Source organism: Python bivittatus, unplaced genomic scaffold (assembly GCF_059951505.1).
Source record: "Python bivittatus isolate LINGU-HERP-01145 unplaced genomic scaffold, Pbiv_v1 ctg000700_np1212, whole genome shotgun sequence".
In the NCBI taxonomy this organism is placed as follows: Eukaryota; Metazoa; Chordata; class Lepidosauria; order Squamata; family Pythonidae; genus Python; species Python bivittatus.
In genome coordinates, this window is record NW_028277098.1 from 17841783 (window position 1) to 17865439 (window position 23657).

The 23657-nt window shown below is 39.5% G+C and overlaps 1 protein-coding gene across 1 annotated transcript in view; it reads left to right on the plus strand.

The window, feature by feature from the left end:
- VAV3 (vav guanine nucleotide exchange factor 3) overlaps nucleotides 1-23657 on the plus strand; it is a 192427-nt gene that overhangs the window by 44498 nt on the left and 124272 nt on the right. The gene's annotated exons all lie outside the window — the stretch shown is intronic.

A 23657-nucleotide genomic window follows, 5' to 3' on the forward strand; every position in this document is an offset into this window, starting at 1 on the left:
ACACTTTTTGCCTTTATATGGTTGTGTTTGGTATGTTACAATTATTGCAGAATGGTTGCTCTCTTTATTGATGCAACTGATGACTAATTAATAGATATACTCATTTTTTTCACATGGGAAATTCATCTTGATTATGGTGTATTTACAGAATTGGCAGCTATTAGAAATTATCTTTGCAGTTCCTATGATTGTAGTTTGTTTTCTTCACATGGGGGAATGTTTATAAAGATGTATAGTCACAGAGAAATTAAAGGTGGCGTTATACACACTTAGGTTAAAATAGAAAGAATACCAAATCTTGAAACAATTTATTAGCTTGGCCCAAATGGAAATACCCCTCCCAACTTGCCATTGTGTTAACCGAAGATAAATTGTGATTGTTCCTTTGAATCACCAGAATATTTTAAAGGAGGGAGTGCTTAATGTAGCAGTGGACATTGTTTCATCAACACTTTTTCTTTAAAAAAAAAAAAGTTTAAACATTTCTTTTGGCAGCTCTGGCTGCTGATACATGATGCATTTCTTTCTCTGTGAGTTTTCGGAATTATACTAGCATAGACATGCATCATTTCTAAAGTAATTTGGACAGGAAGCATGACACGTAGCTTTATTCTCTTGTTTGGGGTTTTTTAAAACTTTTTTTAAAGGAAAAAATAGTGAGAAAGCTGTAGTTAAGTATCCATCATCCTGAAATATTTTAAAATTGCACTCCTGTTTCGAAGTGGGGAAGAATGCATTCTAGCCTGGGAGAATCCGCAGTTTTACGAGGCTTCAGTTGAACCCTATTATCAACCTGCATTGTTTTTATTCTAAGCTGAATGTCATGGCTACCATCAAAGTATCTTGGGAAGTTACTGATAATTCCTTAACCGACCTTTCCCACAGAACTCCAATTTCCAGGCTTTTAACGTAAACCATTAAATCAGTTGAAGCCTATAGTGTGGGCCCACATTTGGAGTCATTAGAAATTGTACAGGAATGTTTTTTTAATAGTGAGCCAGTTTTCTAGGACAACTAGAGATTAATGCTTTGAATAGGCATCATATTAGAATACTCACATTTATTTGAAAGGAAGAAAACCAAAAATTTAAGATAATTCTAACCCTCTCCCCCTCGAGAATGTAAGATAATTCTTTTAAAAAAAGAAAGACAAGGAAGCAGAAAAAATCTAAACAAAAATGCCAGACAACAACACCAATGTATGGTTGTAGATATACACTGGCCAGAGATTACACTACGTAAAAAAGACAGGGCCAGAACAAAAAGTTAAATTAATATTAATTTAATTAATAATACTAATTAAAAATAGAGCCTGTATAGCTGTTAAATAAGACATCCTACTGGTAAACTTATCTGATTCCCTATCCACATCTGTATACAAAGAAACTGCTTTTTTTTGTACATATTTGCACCCAAGTACACAAATCCACATATTCCTTACCCATCTTCCAGCAGAAAGAGGGGAAAAAAAGGAATAGTAGTAAACAGGATGGAGATGGGGTGAGGGGAAGGGGTACTGCAGAGGGAAGGAAAAGGAATGGGAGGAGAGCTACCCATGAGGGAAATGAGACAAGGTAAAGGGTGCAAGGGAAGGGATGGGAGAGGCTGTTTATAGTAAGTTCCACTGAATTCAATGGCTGTTACTCCAGAGTTAGATTAAAACTCTTATTGTCCTCTGGCTGAGGAGTGTCCTCAGGTAAATATGCTTAGGATTTCTAGTCCTGTTCAGCCACTGTGAGATGCTGCAATGATCTGTTCCCATTCAGCGAGGCAGGACAAGAGTCTAATAGTCCTACCACCCTCTTGATGCCCTTCATGCATAGAGGGGTCTGCAGGGAGGCAGGAGAAGATGCCCGGCTTTGCACGTGCCCAAGGAAGCTCCTAAGATCTGACGATTCTAGAGAGGTGGTTGGTGCTCACAATGAGAGAAGCTCCTCTGTTCAAGGACTGCATCAATTTTTCTAGATTCCTTAGCCTTAGTGAGGTTGTGTGGCTTATCCCCGTTTCTGCCTCCATTCTGTCTCCTTGCTTGCCTTAGTTACAGCTAAGTGCCTCTATCTCCTTCCCATCCCCTCACTTTCATAGCATTTGTCTGTATTTGGCAAATGTAGGGCTGCTTTAACAATTATTGTTGGGGAGAAATAATTTTCCTTTCAGAGAAATTCAGTATGCTTAGTATAGGCTAGTCTTAGATTCAGTATAAGTAAGTACAGTACCCATCATTGCAACATTTTCAAGTGGATTATTGTTCTTGATGTGCTTTTTGTTTCAAGCCTTTTCCTTTGCATTTTGTTAATGGCAAAATACAATTTCAGTTCAATCTATTTGCCTTGAACAAAGGCCATAGCGTTAAAATAAAAAAGCAGTGCAATTACTGATTTCCATCTCACTCTTTTTTGAGAGATGGAAAATAATGCAAGATTATGAAATTATAACTGCAGGCCCTGGCCTAACTTTAAAGGTAGACAAAAGCAACATTTGTCACAATTTTTCTTGTGATTTGAACTCTTCACTGCATATTTTCCATCTGTACAGCAGTGCTGTGTTTTATTCTCTTTACCTTTTTATTGTTTTTAAGAAATATAATGCTTTTTTAAACTGAACTTTTCTCGTACTTTGTGATGGCAAGATGAATGTGGAAGAGTTATTTTATTTCTTGCTTGTTTTTTTCCCCTCTCCTCTTCCTTCATTGCTACAGAGATAACTGTAGCATAAACATGATTTCTTTTCTGGGCTGCTACATATCTCCACTGTTTAGTACTCCAAATACTTGAAGGATGTTTTTGTGGTGAGGCGGGTATTTCTTGCATGTCTGGCTAACTTATTTTTTCATCTTCTTCTGCCCATTTTGCTTTTACTACATATTATTCTTACTCCAATTTTATGTGCCCATAGGCTGCTGGTTGCAGGATCAAACTTAGCTTCTGCTTCTTTTTTTCTTCCCTCTCTCCTTTCACCACACACTGAGCCAGGATGGATCTGCATACACTCCATAAATAAATGTGCATGAGCATGATTGCACCCAGACACTTGAACTGCAGTAAAAATGTGCCACATAAGAATACTCTGCATTCTCGATTTCTCAACTTTTAGCATCAGTTCTGCAAAACTTGGTAGTCCAATCGTCATGCACATGCGTTCCTAACATTACACAACATATAAAGTTGACTTTGGTTGATCTTGATCGGATGTGCAACCTCTAGGAAATTCCAGGGGGATAGACTAGATTAGGGGGTTGAAAAAACATACTGGAAGAAGGCAATGACAAGGTCTCTATTGATGGGAAGGAAAAACATTGAGAAATCCATGGAGTCACCAGGAGTTGATCATCAGTCAAAGGAGATGTCACAGTCAATCAATCAATCTAACATTACTCCGTGGAACACATGTTTGAATTCCTTACTTGGAAGGTAAAAAATATCCCCTGGAATTTAAAACTCAGCATACTGCAGCGCTAAAAATTTCAGTTGGGTAGGACCTAGGTAACTCACTGGCCCTTAACTGAATCAAGGTGTATGTTTTGTGAACTTAGTCAGCAATGTGTTAGAAGAATGTTATCTTAACCCAAGTCAGCCCAGAATTTATTTGGGGTTAAACTATCACCTAATCAACCATGTGGCATAACTATCCTAATCAAGTCCAAACCCTGCCCATTATTGTTCAAGGGAAAAGTTGGCGATTGAGAATTGCTGAAAAGCAAGCTTCTCCATTACAAAGTTCATTGTCAAGGCCTGGCAGTGCAGAAAAAAACTCCAAATACCAATTGGCTGCAGTGCCCAAGCTGTTCCTTTTACTTCCTGTCTTCTCCAAAGGGAAGCACTAGTATACCTTACTAGTACTGATCTGGTTGAAGGAAATCATGTACTTCCTGGAGAAAGATGAGGGTGGGGACCCAAAATAGCACCTTTTGATCCATTTAATTTAATTTAATTGGGTGCTGTCGGAGCTACCAATAAAAGGTTGATTGGAGAGTGGCTAACTGGGTTAATCATATTATATGAATAGAATCATTAAGTGACATGAAACCTCCTGGCTATGTATTGTTAGTGGCTAGTTGCTGTACAGCAATACTGCACAACCTCTCATTTTTGCGGTCTAGGTGTAAAACTCCTGTTATGTTGCTGTACAGATCTGGTATTTGGGAGGCCAGGCTTTGAAAAAGGAACCTCAAGATAGGATGAGTTGGGACATGTTTGGTTGATGAGTCTCCTTTAGGGTATCCTCAAGCCTTAGGGTCAGCTGTAGGCATAGAGGTGAATAAGATGCAAGATTGGGTCTGTTCCCTTGCAGGAACTACACTGGAGGAGGGTTGCCACCTAAGCTTGTTCCCAGAATGTGAGCTATGCAAGCAGCTGCTTGGCTTTAATTGCTGCCACTTCTTCCCAGTCTTCACCTATCTTACCCTCTTGTTGCATGAGTACTTCTGTATCCAGATTGTTGGATCATACCATTCAGGTCATTCATTTTCTTTAGGAAATTTTTGCATACACTGGCTAAGATTACCTGTGATTATAAATGTAGGAAGTGCTTTGCCACTGATCCATTTGGAGAAGATCATTCATGTGTAGAACTGAAAATGTGAGCAGTCCCTCCACTCTGCAAAGTCATGTTGTGATGTTAGTAAACAGCTGGTGGTCCACAGATATGAATGGCTTCAGTAGGCAGCCTTCGCTTGTGGGGACACCGCTATGGGAGGGTTTTTTATAGTTTTTTGTTGTGGTGCTTTTGAGTCAGTTTTTGACTCCTGGTGACTGCTGGACTAGTCCTCGCAGTTTTCTTGCAAGGTTTTTGGAAGTGGTTTGCCACTGCCTGCTTTCTAGGGCTGAGAGAGAGTGATTGACCCAAGGTCTGTGCCTAAGGCAGGACTAGAGCTCACTGGTGTTCTGGTTTCTAGCCTGGTACCTTAACCACTATACCAAACTGGTTCTCTCAGTATGGGTGTTGGAACCTCACATTATATAATGGTAGGTGAGAAAGACCTTGAGAAATGGGGCAAAGAGCTTCTGCCTAGGAAACATTTAGGGTTCCTTAAGAATCTTCCATTAAGATTCTGTTAATGTAGCCTTATAATAAAGTAGAATTAGCTCATCTGGTCATGTTTCCTGTCTGGTCTGCCTGGGAAGGCTGACATCAGTCTTGCAAGTCTGAAAATACAAATCTCCCACCATTTCCTTTACAGCCTGAGAAAGTAGGGAGGGTCCCTTCTGAGCCTTTTTCTCCGTCCATTATGCAGCTGTGGTCTATGCCATCTCTTATCTAAATGTTCCCTAGGCAGCAGCTCTTCACCCTGTTTCTCAAGGCCTGTCTCACCTACATTACACACTATCAATTCTCAGCTTATATAGAAGTCATGCAAAGGCCTCCCTACTGCAGTCATGTTGTAACTGTAGATGATGTCATAGGGTAAATTGGAAAGGAGAGGGACTGATCATAATTCCTTGTATATCAAGATGCTAACATTAACCCATCGCCTGAATAGAGTCATATTCTATTGCTAGGTTGTCTTGCATTCGTTATATTGGTTTCCTTTGTCCTGTTGGTTTCTGACATATTTTTAAAAACAAATTGTTTCCTGTGAGTTCAGTATCTCAACAGGATCTGGCTGTACTTATTCTCAAACAAGATGGACCTGCCCCATAAAGGAGTGCTTGTGTTCAAGGTTCCATCTCCCCCCTGAACTTTGCCCCATATTTTTTGTGTGTGGGGGGAGGGCTGGTCCTGAAAGAAATTGTGATTCCCCTGAGCAAGCTGATACTTTTTCTTGTTTCTCAGTGGTCCCATTTTGGCTACCATGTTTTTGGCACTCAGTATCTGACTTTGCCATTAGAAAGAGTGATATGTGCAACTACAGTGTACTCCACTATATTTATTCTCTTGTGTGGTGATGAAAGGAAGGGAACCTAGTGTTTTCTAACACAATTGTGACATACTGACAATCTGGAAGCAAAACAGAAACAGTAATTTTCTGAAAACAAGGATCAGAAAAAGAAAGATTGTCTCTGATAAATAGGGATATGGGTGCCTAGTTTTTTATGATCATTTCTCTGAACCTGTAACATTCATTAAAACTAAAATAATGTGTTATATGAGCATGCAATTATTATAGTTTTCTCTTTCTTAATTAAGGAGCTTGTCGTTATTTGATGCAGTGCAACAGTCTCTCTTGCCAAAGAATGAAAATGATGAAAAGAGGGTTATTTTTAGCTTAAGAGTTTGTTCTTAGAAACAGTGAAGGTACCCATTTGATATACAAAGCATACATAACAAGAGAGATTTAACTTTTTTTTAGACTTTTTTATCCTGCCTTTATTATTTTTTATAACTAACTCAGGGCGGCGAACATACCTAATACTCCTTCCTCCTCCTATTTTCCCCACAACAACAACCCTGTGAGGTGAGCTGGGCTGAGTGGGAGTGACTGGCCCAAAGTCACCCAGCTGGCTTTCGTGCCTAAGGCAGGACTGGGCAAAGATTTAACTTGGGTTTGCTTCTCAGTCTCTGCTTCAAGGGAACTGTTTACAGCTTTTTATAGATTATGTTGGCAAAGATCAAAGCTGATGAATTGTAGCTGTAGCTTTATGTGATTCCTTTATGTTCCATTCTCTGTGCAACAATAAACTCTAACAGCAGGTGTAACAATAGCTGGAATTGTATGCACGGTCTTTAGTATTGCATATTGAGTCTAGTTAGGTTTTTAATGTAATCTTTAAAACACAACTTATTTGTGCTTAAGGGTAGACTGAGTTTCCATTTAAAAAGCAGGAAACTCAATATCTATGCATATTTTGATTGGTTTTATGAAGGCACCTCTTGGTTCTGTTTAGCAGAAACACCACACGTACATTTATCTCAACAAGTATAGAACAATTGTATTAATGGAACAACGTCCCGTAGTTTATAGAACATTTTAGAGTTATTCCCTATAGGAGTCCTTTGTCTGGAATTATCTTATGCAATTCCACACACCCGCCCCTCCCCAATGTGTATTTGGCTTTGAATCTGTGGTTGACCTATTTCAGTAAATTATTTTACAGTAAAATAGTTTTGTGTTGCCTTAAAAATGTGGTGAGCTAAGCTTCACATGGAGCTGTCCTTTTACAGATATCTCTGTTGACTCTGTGGGCACTGAGATGCGGGATCAAGGAGGTTTGGGAATATGGTATACTGCTGATTTTCCTTTTCCTTAAGTTCCTTCTTAATATTTCTGTTTGTATGTATAATTCTGGAAAGGGGACAAAGGCAGCCCTGACATTTTTTCAACTCTAATTCTGCCCTAGAGAAGATTTAAAAGTGATGCATCATTGAATAGAAAAAGGAACTTGTTTAAAAATGATTTCAGGCCTAGTTCTTCTTCTTTAAACTTAAAGCATACCGTCTGAGCCATTTTACGAAAGTTTGAACTCTCTGAACTCTGCCTAATCTTAACCATGATCTGCCTATTGTTTTGGAGGATTTGTGAATCATTGTGTTGGTTTGTTGAGCTTGAAGGAAAGCTTCCTTCCCACACAGGAAGACTGCTGTTCAAGAAAAAGAGAAATTCCAATTCTCATGTGACTCACTTCCCCCCCCCTCTTTTTTTAATATATGTTCTTCTTGTTTCTGATGATATGTTGCCACACACATAAACACCAGGATATGGCAGAATTTTTCTGAACATTTTAAAGCCCTATCAAAAGTATCCCGCCTCGTTCTGGTGATTAGTTGTTTTCTTCAAAGTCTCCTTGTATGGGTATATTAAAAAAAAAAAAAGCTGACAAAGCCATAGCAGCCTTTTTCAGTGATACTGTTTGGAAATTAAGAAGATACTAAGGGATTCATTTTGTGGGAATTAATGTTTATACAGTGGTTGGTTTTTGACCCCCTCCAGAATGTAGTGGGGTCAATGAATAAATCCCTTTCTCTGTCTGGAGAAAGAGTTAAGTGGAAGGAACAGAGAAAAGCTACGAAGAAGAAAAATGGTTGTGGAGCAAGGAGACAGGAAGAGGAGAAAATGAAAAATTATCTGGTGTGAGTTGTAGAACTGAAGACTTTTGGTGGGACAGTGGGGTCCCTGTGTGGGAACCTGGGCAATGAATTTGCTGCTTCTGAGAAGGTTTAAGTTGTTCATCTCAATCTATGTTTAGTTATGCTTGTGTTGAAGAATTAAATAATACAAATATTTAATTTGTGGTATTATGAATCAAGTAGAAGAAAATGCAGTAAATCACTTCTGGAAAGAAGCCAGTGCTAAGTGGTTGCTGCTCCTGGAATTACTCATTTGGGCAAGTGAGAAATGTAATGCAATAATAATGTCTTCTGAAGAATCTTCTTCACTTTGAATGGTCTTCACTTTGTTGCCCATGGTGTTGTTATACAGTGCATTTGGAAAGTATTCAGACCCCCTTCACTTTTTTCAATTCTGTTATGTTGCAGCCTGATACTACAATCATTCAAATTCATTTTTTTTCTCATTAATCTACACTCAGTACCCCATAATGACAAAGTGAAAACAGAATTTTAGAAATGTCTGTAAGTTTATTAAAAATGAAAAACTGAAATATCACATTGGCATAAGTATTCAGACCCTTTGCAACAACACTTGAAATTTAGCTCAGGTGCCTTCCATTTCTCTTGATCGTTGCTGAGCTGTTTTTACATCTTGGAGTCCACGTGTGGTAAATTAAATTGATTGGACATGATTTGGAAAGGCACACACCTCTCTATAGAAGGCCTCACAGCTGACAATGCATACTGTACCAGAGCAAAAGCCATGAGGTCGAAGGAACTGCCTGCAGAGCTCAGAGGCAGGCTTATTGCAAGGCACAGATCAGGGGAAGGCTACAAAAAAATTTCTGCTGCACTGAAGGTTCCCAAGAGCGCCGTGGCCTCCATAATTCTCAAATGAAAGATATTTGGCACAACCGGGACTCTTCCAAGAGCTGGTTGCCCGGCTAAACTGAGCAATCGGGGAGAAGAGCCTTAGTAAGAGAGGTGACCAAGAACCCGATGGTCACTCTGACTGAGCTCCAGAGATCCCCTGTGGAGATGGGACAAAGTTCCAGAAGGACAGCCATCACTGCAGCCCTCCACCGATCTGGGCTTTCTGGCAAAGTGGCTAGACGGAAGCCTCTTCTCAGTGCAAAACACATGAAAACCTGCTTGGAGTTTGCAAAAAAGCACCTGAAGGACTCTCAAACTGTGAGGAACAAGATTCTCTTGTCTGATGAAACCAAGATTGAACTGTTTGGCCTCAATTCTAAACATTCTGTCTGGAGGAAACCAGGCACCGCTCATCACCTGCCCAGTACCATCCCAACAGTGAAGCATGGTGGTGGCAGCATCATGCTGTGGGGGTGTTTTTCAGCAGCAGGGACTGGGAGACTGGTCAGGGTTGAGGGAAAGCTGAATGGAGCAAAGTACAGAGATATCCTCAATGAAAACCTGTTCCACAGCGCTCAGGACCTCAGACCGGGCCGAAGGTTCACCTTCCAACATGACCATGATCCTAAGCACACAGCCAAGACAACAGAGGAATGGTTTAGGGACAACTCTGTGAATGTCCTAGTGTGGTCCAGCCAGAGCCCTGACTTGAACCCTATTGAACATCTCTGGAGAGACCTGGAAATGGCTGTCCATCGACGGTCCCCATCCAACTTGACTGAGCTTGAGAGGATTTGCAAAGAAGAATGGCAGAAAATCCCCCAATCCAGGTGTGCAAAGCTTATCGTATCGTACCGAAAAAGACTCGAGGCTGTAATTGCTGCCAAAGGTGCTTTAACAAAGTACTGAGTAAAGGGTCTGAATACTTAAGTACATGTGATATTTCAGTTTTTTCTTTTTAATAAATTTACAGACATTTCTAAAATTCTGTTTTCACTGTCATTATGGGCTAGTGAGTGTAGATTAATGAGAAAAAAAATGAATTTGAACGATTGTAGTATCAGGCTGCAACATAACAAAATTGAAAAAAGTGGTCTGAATACTTTCTGATTGCACTGTATATCATACTAGAGAACTCTGTGACCCATTGGGTCATCTTTTGAGAGAAAATCAGTGCAGTCTGATGTGACCAGAATGAACATTAAATTTTAGGCTGACCATATTTTGTTCACCCCAAAGTTGGACGGTCCCGTGATCATCTAAGAAGAGTATGTATCATAAATAGAAAAATAATTGTAGTGGCAGACATATTTGAATAAATAAGTCAATATTTACTTACCCAAAGAGATAAACAGAATTGCCACAGGCGGGCAAAAAAGCAGTGGGAGCGGAAATGACTTCTGACTTCCTGGCGCCTTTCCCATTGACTTTGCTTGTGGGAAGCTGGCAGGGAGCATCAGAAACCATGATCGCATTATTGTGGGGATGCTGCAACAGCCACAACTTTGTGAATAAAACTAGTCTGAACTTTGTGGAAATTTCAATCCCACAGGAGTGATGGGTCCCAGATTTTTTATGCCTTCTTTAAGTTAGCGGATTTTAGGTACCTAAAATTCAAAAATTGTTGCAGTATAATGCACCATTTGGGCTAACTTGAGGGTACAAACAGACAAACAGATGAACACAATGAGAGTTTTAGTAGTGTATAGATATGACTATATTATCTTATGACATCACTATAAGGTCTGTGATTGGCTGGGGTTACCCATGTACCAAGAAGGAAAAAAAAGATGACAATGAAGCTGCAAAAGGTTAGTAAGACAATGCCATAAATATGATTGGGAGAGGTATTTTCACAATTTGAAATTTGAGAAAATATGCATAATCTTGATTTGGTTGTTACCTGTATTGGTTCTCATTATCATAAATTATAAATAAATGTAGGACGGACAGCTTCCTCATAGAAATTGCTCTCTCTAAAATGTTTTGTCTGCTATTTTTTGAAATCAAGGCAGACATCTTGAAAGGTGCAAAAAGTTAATTTAAATACATTTCATTGTTGTTTGCCTTACTTTTCTGGGTGTGATCAGTTTGTGGTAATTTCACATTATACTGATTTTTCAAAGTCATGAAAGTGAAGACAAGCTTCATATTTTATTGGAATACATGCTGCAGTAGTCGCCTGGATTATTTATGGCATGACGTCAAAAATGTTACAAGGTCATTTTTGAAATGTTGCTACTCCTCAGGAGGGCCAAATTTCACCTGACAGCTGGAAACTTTGTTGTACTTTTCATATAGCTGTTTCTTTCTCAGACAAAAGGAATAGAGTGGAGTCCATAAAAAATAATGGAATAACAGGTCATGCTGTATGCAGTCATTTTAACTACTCTGTTGATGCTCCGGAAATCCTGGATATGATGCAGTGGAACAAGATGAGCCACCTGAGGTAGAAGATTACTAAGCTGGATTGACACCAAGCAAGTGTTATTTAATGAGCTGCTGGTCAGGACAGAGAAATACCTGCTTTGTTTTCTTTCACTATGCGTATACACAAGACACCAAGCTTTGGGAGTTGCAAATTATAGGAGCATATTTTCCAGAATAATAGAACCTGATACAATTCTTAAAAATGCATTTCTTACAGATTCAGAATTTCTGAACAGGGAGAACAGTAGACAGGAACTGCTGGCCTTTAAAGAAGCACTAGTTCTCAGTGCAACAAGATATTCATGACAGCAATTCTGACATTCTTTTTTCTTTGGTCAGATTTTAACTACCTTGAACTAAATGGGCAGGATGTGAACCTCTGTGGGAGCAGTCAGGACCCAGTCCACCGTATTTCATGCATGCTTGTATTTGTGACCCGTAACAGGCATCTTAACGTTTAAGATCCTATTTTTTAATGTTACTGCTTATCCTTTGCTATTATACCTCTTACTTTGCTGAGTCCTCCTGCTGGAGACTTAGATTTCTGTCTAAGCACCATGCCTTCAGATTTATTCTCTGAAGCAGCCTTCCTTAATCTAGATGTTTCAGTGTGTAGACTTCAACTCCTGGAGTGCTCAACAAAGATCATGCTGGTTGGGAAATTCTGAAAGTTGAAGTTCACACTTTTGAGAATGCCCCGGTTGGTAAAAGCTGCTTCGATGCTTACGCCCCTGCAGTGGAGAATAAGAGTTGGAGAAATATCTTTCCTCCTTTTCCACTCATGCTTTCAAATTTCTGTTCTGTGACATAGCCAGTGTTGGTTATGGGTCATATAGAAAGACCATTACAAAATAGATACCCTTCATTGGAACAGGTAGCTATTGTCTTTTTGCATGTGTGATTTTTACTGCCATTATTTCTAACCTGCCCAAGGTTTCCTTCCTGTTTCATTGAAGTCTAGAAGAAGGTCCCCTCAGATGACTTATCTTTCATTTATTATTTTATGTAATTCAACATTAAGCTCCTGGAATGGCTGAGTACAAACTATGTAATCTGTGTTCTAAAACAATATCCTCATTATTTCTGCAATGACAGGAAATTACTATTCTCAATGTGTTATATGTAGGAAATGAGGGAGGATTAGTTTTTGTTTTTTTTAAACTACTGTGTGTTTTTCCCACCCTAAGTTCCTAAATGGTCCTAAATCCAGTGAACATGTGCATGAAATTATGGTAGATAATATCTAATATTTTGTTGTGATGAGGTAAGACAATGTGGCTATTGCCATGCAGTTCTCTTTAATAGCATTCTGCTAGTCCTGTTCTTTCCTTCTGGCACAAGTCTATATGAGATTGTAATGAGATCTGTGGAGAATATCTTTCAAAATGATCAATAGGGAAAAGGTTTTAAAAATGTTTTCTGTAGAATGGGCTTTCTATATTTATATATTTATAGCCAAATTAATAAGCAGGAGGTGGGACAAGCTTTTGTCTTCTTCACTTTTTGTTTCTGAGAATTTTTTTTCCGTAGATGGAGAAGGACAAGTCATGGGAGGGTATTTTATTTGTGGTATTTATTTCAAGAATATTTATTTATTTATTTATTTATTTATTTGTCTACCTATCAAATTTGTCACCGCCCTTCTCATCAAACGACTGGGTCGTTTACAAAACAATTAAAATCAATTAAAATTACAAAATTACAATAATAAATAAAAAAATTAAAAGATCCAAAATAATTGGCGATCACTCAGGGAGCATCATCGAGGCGCTAGCCACCCCCAGGATTGGGTAGAGTTGTTATCCCCCCACACAAGCTGGCAGAGCCAGGTCTTCAGTTTTTTCCGGAAGGCCGGGAGGGTAGGGGCCTGCTGCGCATGGGGGGAGAATGTTCCAAAGGGCGGGAGCAACGGCAGAGAAGGCTCTCCTCCTGGGCCCCACCAGTAGACATTTCTCTCACAGACAGGACCCGCAACATACCCTCTCTGCTTGACTGGGTGGGACGGGTTGATGTGACGGTGTAAGAGGGTCCCTTGGGTAACCTGGATCCATGCCATGTAGGGCTTTAAAGGTGATAACTAACACTTCGAATGTATAAGAGCCAGGCTTTTAATACATGCATATTACTCTTACTTAACTGTTGCAATAACAGCTTACAGCAGTTAAAACTGCAGGGTCAGATTTAAGATGCTAATAGCAGTAAGAAAGAGCAAGTCTTCCATTGCTTTTTCAAGAAGGGTCATTGTCATATATCTGCGGGTCTGATTAAATAAAGAGCTGAAGGATGCGACTGCATTTGAAAAGCTAAATATATTGTTTTAAAATTTCACTAATTACATTGGAACATTAGAGCCAGACTATCAGAACTCCACATTGGAACAGTTATGACATCTTTAATTTTATTTCATATTTACTCATACTGCTTGAAGTAGGTATCTGTGAAAATGTCCATACTTCTGATAGCAAAATTTGTGCCTATCCAAAGAAGATAAAGTGTGTGAAACATTTACAGTTCTGTTAGGAATGTCCTGTTGCCCTCCCATTCTAGAGACGTCTCATGCTCAGTTTAGTGTAAATACTAAAGAGGAAAGCCAGTTTGTTCTAGTGGTTAAGGCATCAGTCTAGAAACCAGGAGACTGTGAGTTCTAGTCCCACCTTAGGCACAAAGCCACCTGTGTGACCTTGGGCCAGTCACTCTCTCTCAGCCCTAGGAAGGCGGCAATGGCAAGCCACTTCTGAAGTCTTGCCAAGAAAACTGCAGAGATTAGTTTGGGCAGCTGCCAGGAGTCAACATTGACTCAAAGGCACCGAGGGGGGGGGGGAGTGAGGGAGAGGGAAAGAGTGAGTATTGGAAAATCAAATCAGAATGACAAATAAAACAGGATTATTTCATGTCACTCACCAATCTTCCCTCGTGTCCTTGCTCCATGTAGTATTCCTACTCCCATGCTGCTTGGATGAATGTAATTTGCCACTGAAAGGATAGGCCATAAGACCTCTCCTGCAGTGGATCTTGGCACTGCAAAACCAAATCAGGCAAGCCTACTATACTTATATATACTACTGTACTACTATGAGCAGAACTGTAATAGATTCTCTGGCATGAAGTGGGTCTTTGTCCTCGCAACGCAGATTATTATGTTGAGTGTATCCTAACATTTGGAGCTGAAAGGTATAAGATCACCCCCTGCGTTCCTAGCTCTCATTCGCACATCAGCTGCGTGTCTTGTTATTATTAACATTCACAACTTATTTTTGTTTATGTAGTGACTGTTCATTTATAGGTTAGTCAGATAAGGAAAAATCAGTATAATCCTTAATTTCCTGCCTAATTGTTGCAACTCAAGACTTTTTAAAATAGCAGAGTCTATATGGTAATTTACCCCTAGGTGCAGGTGAAAGAAAACTGATAGACAATCAAGCTTTCCACTCTCCACATAGGTAGGTGAAAGCTGATAGGAAGATGGTAGGAGCTGGAGGTTACATTGTTAAAGAAAAAGTTGAACGAGGAGCTGTATTAATTGTCCTTTTTTCTCTTCATAAGTCAGTAAGATAATGTGCTGGACTCTTAGCCAGCAATTTCCAAATACAGTGGTACCTCGGGATACGAACACCTCTACTAACGAACATTTCGGGTTACGACCAGCTTCGGCAGGAAAAATTTACCTCGGGTTACGAATCAGATACGCAGCCATTTTTCCGCCCGTTACACGGTCCGCAGCCATTTTCCCGCCCATGCCACGTGGTCCGCGGCCATTTTCCGCCCTGCCACATGGTCCGCGGCCATTTTTCCGCCCCTTCCACGTGGTCCACAGCCATTTTTCTGCCCCTGCCGCGTGGTCCGCGGCCATTTTTCCGCCCTGCCGTGTGGTCCGCGGCCGTTTTTCCGCCCCTGACGCGTGGTCCGCGGACGCCAGAATGGATTAACGGTAATTACATTGAACCTTATGGGGAAATTTGCTTCGGGTTGTGACCAAATTCAGGCGGAGGGCGGAACGAATTAACCGTATTTACATTGAACCCTATGGGGAAATTTGCTTCGGGTTATGACTAACTCGGGATACGCCCAGGGCCATGGAACGGATTAAGTTCGTATCCCGAGGTACCACTGTAATCCAAATCTGGACATTATTATAGGTTTACTTCTTATTTGGAAGGATATTGTAGAGATGGATTTTGTCTGGTATCTTTTCATTTCTGGAATATTATCTTCTGATAACAATATTCCACAATATTTTCATCAGAATGAGTGTTTTGGCTTTTGATCACTATGTCGTTCTTTGATACAGGAGTGATGGTTTGGAATGGAATGTTTCCCTGTTCAGTCTGGCACAAATCCTTTTATTAGTCAGTCATGTTTGCAGACAAATGAATCATGCTAGCATGACTTCTTCATTAATCATGTAGTAATTACTTTCTGCTCAGTCATGGATGCTTTCTCGGATTTGGTCAAGCTCTCTGTGTCCTTCCATATTTTGTCCATATGAGAACTGACTCAGCAGTTACTGCTGTCCTAAAATCTGTCCTCCAGTTTTTCAACAGTTTTTTTTTGTTTTTTCTACTTTATTTTCAGAGATAATTCCTTTCGACTTTGGGTGGTGTTTTAGAGCTCACTTTATTATTAGAGTCAGGGATACTACCACCAGTGTTGTTTTCTCTTACACATATTTCTATCACTCTGAAGTCTCCAGGGGCCTATCCTTCTCAATCTGAAAAATGCCCAGTGGGAAGAGACCCCCTCCTGAATTTTTGGAAACTGGAATGTAATTGAATAATGGGAAGCCGGTGAGGCAGAAGACTTCTGCAATCAAGGAAGGGCAGTTTATTCATACCAACCTCTTGGCCATCTTGAAAATAAATAAGTATAGGTACATCACATTCCACCCATAACATTTCATTGAAATAACTTTTTACTCTGAAAGATGTTTTGAAAGCAAATTCTCTTTCATCAAACTAAATGGAAACTGAAAAGAAAAAATACTTTTTTTTTTTTTTGCACGGTGCTATTTAAGGCTCATGATATTAATCAAGGAAGTCTTGTAGTAGCCAGCTGTTAGGCTCCCTTGCTGAAATTCAGCAAGCTGTCAGGCTCACTGACAAACTTGGCAGAAGATACTCCCTGACATTCAACACAGAACAGCTAGATAAGAATTGTGTACTTGGACAAAGATACTTTGAACAGTGGATTGCACTTTGTCAACATAAAGTTGGAGACGCTTTTTAATGGTGGTTAATCGTAGGGTTTTTTCCCTTGCCTTTCTCTTCACTGGATGAATAGTAACCCTTGTGGTTTTCAGTCCTGTAGCTAGATTATATTGGAAGTTCAAAAATCAGGCTTCTCCTGATTTTTGGCTACTTACACAGCTCTCCTCCTACTATGTTGGATGTTGATATAATTGGATTTCTGACTTGAGAAACTTTTGCTCAATGTAACTTGAAGATCCCTAGATTAAAACCATAGTGAAGGGTAAAGAGCCCCCTCTGTCTACATAGCTAGGTCTCATCCTGATTTTTCCTCCAATTCCATAGCTGGCTATTTGTTATGACAAATAAGAGCCACTGTTCTGAGATGTGTGGAATATACATAGTTTAAGTAAAATAAAAAGTATATGGGTTTCTTGAAATATATAATCCATTTCTAGTGCAATGATTTTTCCCCCTGTAGCAATAATGTGAAATTGCAATGCCAGTTTCAGGAGGCACTGAAAAACTACTTGATGTATTAACATTTCAAGTGTAGTTAAATATTTAAACCAGTTGCAGAATGGAATAAAATGAAGAAAGAGGGCCAGTGTAGTGTAGTGGTTAAGTTACAGGACCAGGAGAGGGCTCCAATCTTTTCAAAATTGGGTAAACAGTCTTGCTTTGATGATGGTGGTATTGAATTTTCTTTGGGTGTTGACTGAAGAGAATTTAGGGTGATTAATTCATTATTCCACTCTGATTTGAAGTTTATGGAGCATAGATTTGGGTGGTGAACAAAGTAAATCCATAGGATATACTGTGACTGCTATTATCTATCTCACCTATATATTGACATATTGTCACAACTCACATAACCTATTTTGGGATGCGGATTGAGGCATAGACTACTGCAATGCGCTCTACATGGGGCTACCCTTGAAGAGTATCCGGAAGCTTCAGCTGGTCCAGAATGCAGCCGCGTGAGCAATTTTTGGGGCCCGAAGAAGGACCCATATAACACCTTTGCTCCGTGAGCTGCATTGGGTACCGGTTTGCTTCCCGGTCTAATTCAAGGTGTTGGTTATCACTTTTAAAGCCCTACATGGCATGGGGCCAGGCTACCTGAGGGACCGCCTCGCCCCCATGATTTCAACTCGTCCCACCCGATCTCACAGAGGGGGCATGCTCTGGACCCCCTTGGTAAAAGAACTCTGATTAGCGGGGTCCAGAAGGCGGGCCTTCTCTGCTGTAGCCCCCGCCCTTTGGAACATCTTGCCCCCAGAGGTGAGACAGGCCCCCTCACTCCAGGCCTTTCGGAGGGATTTGAAGACTTGGCTCTGCCATCTGGCCTGGGGCGGGGAGGGAGGATGTCAGAAATGGGGTTGGCTAGCCCCTTAGCGGCCTGGTGTGGCCTCTATTGGCCTCTTGGATCTTTTGATCTTTTTTCTATCTCTGTAAGTGTGATTCTCTTTTTATAACTTTTAATTATGTATTTATGATTTTAATTTGATGTAAACCGCTCAGAGTCCCCCACTGTGGGGAGATGGGCAGAGACAAGTCCACTAAATAATAAATATTTCCAGGATGAACTTTCCAGTAATGCTGTATATTGCCTGCAGGTTTTATTCAGACTGAGATGTACACCAGTCACTTACATATATTTTATAAGAATACCAATTCCAGTGTTGCTGTGGGTGGAGGAGCACAAGTTTTGTTTCATTACTGAAATACACACAAGGAATTAATTGTAAGCTGTTAACCTTCAATTGATTTGTATATTGGCATTTTGCTTTCTAGTGCAGAAATAGGCATTGTGATGCTGTTATTCAACACCACTCAGGCTTCCTAACCTTTTTTTTGATTATTTCAACAAAAATAGGTTAAATGGGAAACTGGCATGCCACCTGTAGCATTCATTTCCTTTATTTATTTATTTTTTAAAAAAGCTTCTTGTATATAGGTATTTTTAGAGAATAGAACGGGGGGGGGGCAGTTAGAATCCAATGCTTAGTGTAATAATGTGCCTGCCTACCCAGAAAAAGAAAAAGGTATATGTAATCTGAATTAGGACAGAGCATCCTGGGGACCTTGTGGGAATTGTAGGGCAGTCATCCCGAGGTTGCTTGCTGATAATTAATATAGAACTTTTCCTGTTGAACATTAATGGTCTTCTCTGTTTATATTTTCAGCTTCCATCACAGAGGAAGCTGTGACCAGCTATGATGGCTAGGTGCCTGGAGTCACTATACCAGCATTTTTTCCCCATTTTGTAGGCCTATTCCCATATTTTGTTCAATCTTGATATAAAGCAAGGATGGACACATGCCTCCATGCTGCCTCTTTGTGGCTCCTAAAACCACTCTTGAAAACATTGCTAAAAGTCGGGCATGGTTTTCTGCTGGCTACCTACTTCTGGCTTAGCATGTTTAACAGTTTAATTAGTTGCTTTTCATTGATTTAACAGTTCTAGAGTTCTTGGAGTTTTTGAAAAAATAATGATTGGTGCTGGTCCTTCCTATTTGGTTACCATCATAAACATTCTGTGATCAGAGCAAGTAAAGCAGTTCTTACCCTCTGAAAGATTTGCCACCCTTGATTTGATTTGCAAGACTTACATTATGACCCTGTTGTACATTTAAATCTCTGACAGCATTTATTTATATTATATTGCTCCAAAGCTTCCAGCACCATTTTTGTATTACTAATGCTACCCTTAATGCTCAGAAGTGGAGTTCACACAGGTATTTCATAGGTATATGGGGATGAATTTACATGTATTTTCAGTATCTTAGATCTTTGTATATAAAATTTGGCCATTCCAGAAGAGCTTCTTCCAGTGTAGTTTCATGGGAATTAATTATAGCCAAATAGTCAGTACCTTCAATAAATAAGCAATAAATATGAGCACTTGCTAGGAGTGCTGTGCGATATTAAGTGCTGCTTTTGATGAACAAAGTTATGTGGAACAAGTCAGCACACTAGGGAACAGGCTTGTTACAGTATGCAATTGCTGTAAAATATTTTTCAAAAACTTTAAAAAGTACCATAATAATTGAGGAGTATAAAAACATTTCTCTGAAGACATTCACAATGCAGCATGGTGGACTCTGATAATTATGCATTGTAATATCTTTTGTGAAACAACTTCTTTTTATAACTTACTGCTTCCCACACACTGTGCTAGGGGAGCTGTCATGCAGTTAGTAATTGCAACAAAATGTCTGTAAGTATACGTTCAATTTTAACGCAATATTGGCTGAGTTTATGGAAATATTGTAGATTATTAGGTAACAGTTATATTAACTCCCAACAAATGTGCTAAGAAGCTTTTTGAATAGAGTAAACATTGTAGCTGGAGTTGAACTTGTCAATTACTAAATTATGGGACAGAATTTGATAACATATTGTGGAATTATTTTGATAGGAGGAACAAATTGGTTTTCTAACAACTTTGAAGCCATTGTTCTGAAACTACTCCACTTCTTAATGGTTCTAGAAATTCATAAGAATTCTTTGATAAGTGATTTATGGATAATAACAATACAGTGTTATATTTGTTGCATACGCTTGTAAAATTGCCAGTGATTGAAGCCTTTTGGGAACAAAAAGTTGACACAGATTGAAGTCTGTAGGGATAAAAGGGTTTGTTAGAAGATGAATGACAAGAGGCAGTTTGGTGTACTGATTAAGACATCAGGCTAGAAACCGGGAGACCGTGAGTTCAAATCCTGCCTTAGGCATGAAGCCAGCTGGGTGACCTTCGGTCAGTCACTCTCAGCCCAGGAATGAGGCAGTGGCAAACCATTTTCAAAAGTCTTGCCAAGAAAACTTCAGGGACTTGTCCAGGCAGTCGCCAGGAGTCAACATTGACTCAAAGGCACAGGCATGTGTGCCTGTGCAAGCACACGCACACACACACAGAGAAGATGAATAGGTTCTGGGGGATAGAGAGATTTAGCCAGAGATTCCAATAGATAAGTGATTACAAGAACGGCGTAATAGAGTAAGAAATAAAAACTTAATGGAAGTTAACAGAGGAGTTTGGGGGAAGAGCAGATGTGGTGAGCAGGTATGGTGAAAGAAGATTAATATAAGAGAGAAAAATGGGTTAGGCTCAATTAAGTACCAGGACAAATGGTTTGAACAACTGTGGCACCATCCAAGAGTAAGTCTGACCAGATACACTGGAGGGTACATCACAAGATCTATGATACAACAGTTAGGATGGAGAGGAATTTGTGGTTTTCCTCTCTGTTGAGAGTATAGTGGAGAACCAGACAAATAAACAAATGGATCATCAAACAAATCAACCCAGAGTTCTCACTTGAGGCTCAAATGACTAGGCTTAAAGTATTGTACAGGTAGTCCTTGCTTAACGATCACAACAGGGACCAGAAAATTGGTCGTTAAGTGGGGTGGTCATTAAGCAAGTCACCATGTGACCGGACCCGATTTTTACGACCATTTTTACGACAGTCGTTAAGCAAATTAATTTGGTCATTAAGCAAATCCAGCTTCCCCAATGGACTTTTTTTGCTGGAATTTGCTTAACAACCACGTGATTCGCTTAACAACCACGGTGATTCACTTAACAACCATTGTAAAAAAGGTAGCAAATCATGATCACATGACCACAGGGGGGTGGTGAGATGGTTTGCAGTGGTTGTAAGTGTGAATACAGGTTGTAAAGCACTTTTTCTGAGGCCGTTGTAACTTTGAACCATCGTTAAATGAACAGTCATTAGGTGAGGACTACCTGTACTTCAGCAACTTTATAGGAAGACCCAGCTCCAATTCTGGGAAGAGTGGAGGGAAAAAAGAAGAGGGCCCAGCAAGATGGATAGACTCAGTTATAGTAGTGATGAATGTACTGTTGGAAGACCTGAAAGACCAGGTTAGGGACAGGTCGTCATGGAGAAAATCTGTATGGTTGCTAAGAGTCAAAACTGACTTTATGGCACATAGGCAATCAATCACTGATTGCATCTGTGGAGAAGTATCCAAGGTAGCTCTTCAAAGTGATTGAGCGGATGAGTCAGTCCTTATTGGCTCTAGCTAGCTGGTGCTATGGTTCAGTCTGAACTCCACTGTGAACAGTTGGGTGGCACTTCATAGAAATGACTGCTCAGATTCATGCTGAGCTTGATGTCACTTTGAGCAATACATACTTAAAATGTCCACTGTATCATCTAATAGCATCCATCTGGGTCAGTTAAGTTGTTTATGTGGTGGAGAAGTGAGTAAGATTCTTGGATTTGTTCATGCCATTACTTTGTGTTGGATTCTTATCTGGCCTGGCTTATAAAAGTTTCTAAAGGCTATTTATAACTTTGCTTTTTGTGCAGTAGAAATGCAAGTTGCCCCTAATATAATGGAGTGTCTTCTTATTGAGGCCCTGTGTAGTCTATCTCCAGGATTCCCAAGTTTGCACCTTATTTCATAGGTACTTTTCCCAAACTGACATTAAGAGTGAGGATCTCTTACAAGTCTCACTTGTATCTGAAGCATATGTTGCAAGAACTATGAATAATCAACCTTTGATGATGTATCTTTGGTATTGGAGTTGCATCTTATCAGAATATTTTTTAATAACGTTTGGCCTTTGAGGAAGGCTATACTTAGGCAAGTCTTTGGACTGTAGCCCTGAGGAAAAGCTTTTTCCTTTCTACTAAATGTGTTTTTTTGGTATATATTGTAGTGTGAGATCTTCATTTCTGAGTTACCGATCTGGGCTACGGACTTTAAAATAATCATGTTGGCTCTGTTTGAAGTTAATGAATTCTGCTCAGTTGCTAGGGCCATTAGACGTTTTGGGGCTTTGTTTTTATTTTAGAGGACTGCATGGATAATGTCAACTGTACTGGAACATTTTCTCCAATCTTCCTTTGTTAGACTGCTTCTTTTATTGTGCATTCATTGTGGTTTTGTTTTATTATTTTTAGTATTGGGTTTTGACTATAAATCAATAAATTAATCAAGATTATGTGGTTTGTCTGCCTAGTTTGCACTAGACCCTGGATTATAGCTTTGCCACAAATAAAGGAGAAGCTTTAGGGCTTCTCTGATTGGCAGAAATTGCCTCACATATAGTGGATGATCGTAGAATATAGCAGTGACTTAATATTTTAAATCAGCGGGCAAGTTAAATCCTCCTGCATTTTCTTATTCAGTTTTATTCTGTGCTTCCTCAACAATCATTTGCATTTTGTTATTAGAGTGTGAATCTTAAAAATCTGAAGCATAAAGGGAGGTTAATTGTGTTGCTGGAATAAATTTATTGGTGCCGAACCTGATAATGGTTTGTCCTTTAGCGCCCTCTTTTGGTGATTATGTAGAAATGAACTAGCATTTTTTACTCTGGGTGAGAGACAAGCACAAGCACTATGATGGGTGATATTTTGTTTTGGTATAGTACAATGTTGTCCAAACTTGGCCACTTTAAGATGAGTGGACTTCAACTCCCAGAATTCCCCATGCTGGCTGGGGAATTCTGGGAGTTGAAGTCCACTCATCTTAAAGTGCCCAAGTTTGGACAACACTGGTATAGTATTATAGGTGATAATGTTTTCTGTTGTCTAGTTTGCTTTCTCCCCTTTTGTTTGCAAATTTTACTTACCAAAAGTTTATTGAATGCTTACAAAGAAATGTGATGAGTCAAATAAGACAAATGCCTGACATGTGCTTTTCGTTTCTGACTATAAACAAACAATCTCTTATGTGCAAAAGAAAGAATGAAAGCAGTGGAAAAGATGTGAAGGCTGCCGTATCTATTTAGCTGCTAATATTAACCTTGTGTGTTTTTGAACAAATACATTGAAAGATAACCACACTTTGAGAGTGCACTAAAATATTTCAGGAACATGTACATTGTGATACAAATTGCAAGAATAACCTTGTATGTTAGGTCATTATTACCATCTGTACCTTATTGAATAAGATTTTAGGCTTAGAGATACTGACCAAAATCTGGCTAGTGAGTTTATGCGACTTGAATTTAGAGATTTCATCTCCTGCAAATCAGACAGATGGACTTGATGTTGTAATATTCTTCTTTCCTTGCTCCTTTTTAAATTTGCTACACTATTAATAGATCCTTTGTGATCTTGTTATGTCCCTATACATTTGCCATTATGAAGCCATTTTTTTCCCCCAAAATTAGGACATGGGTAGATAGCCGGTGTCTGA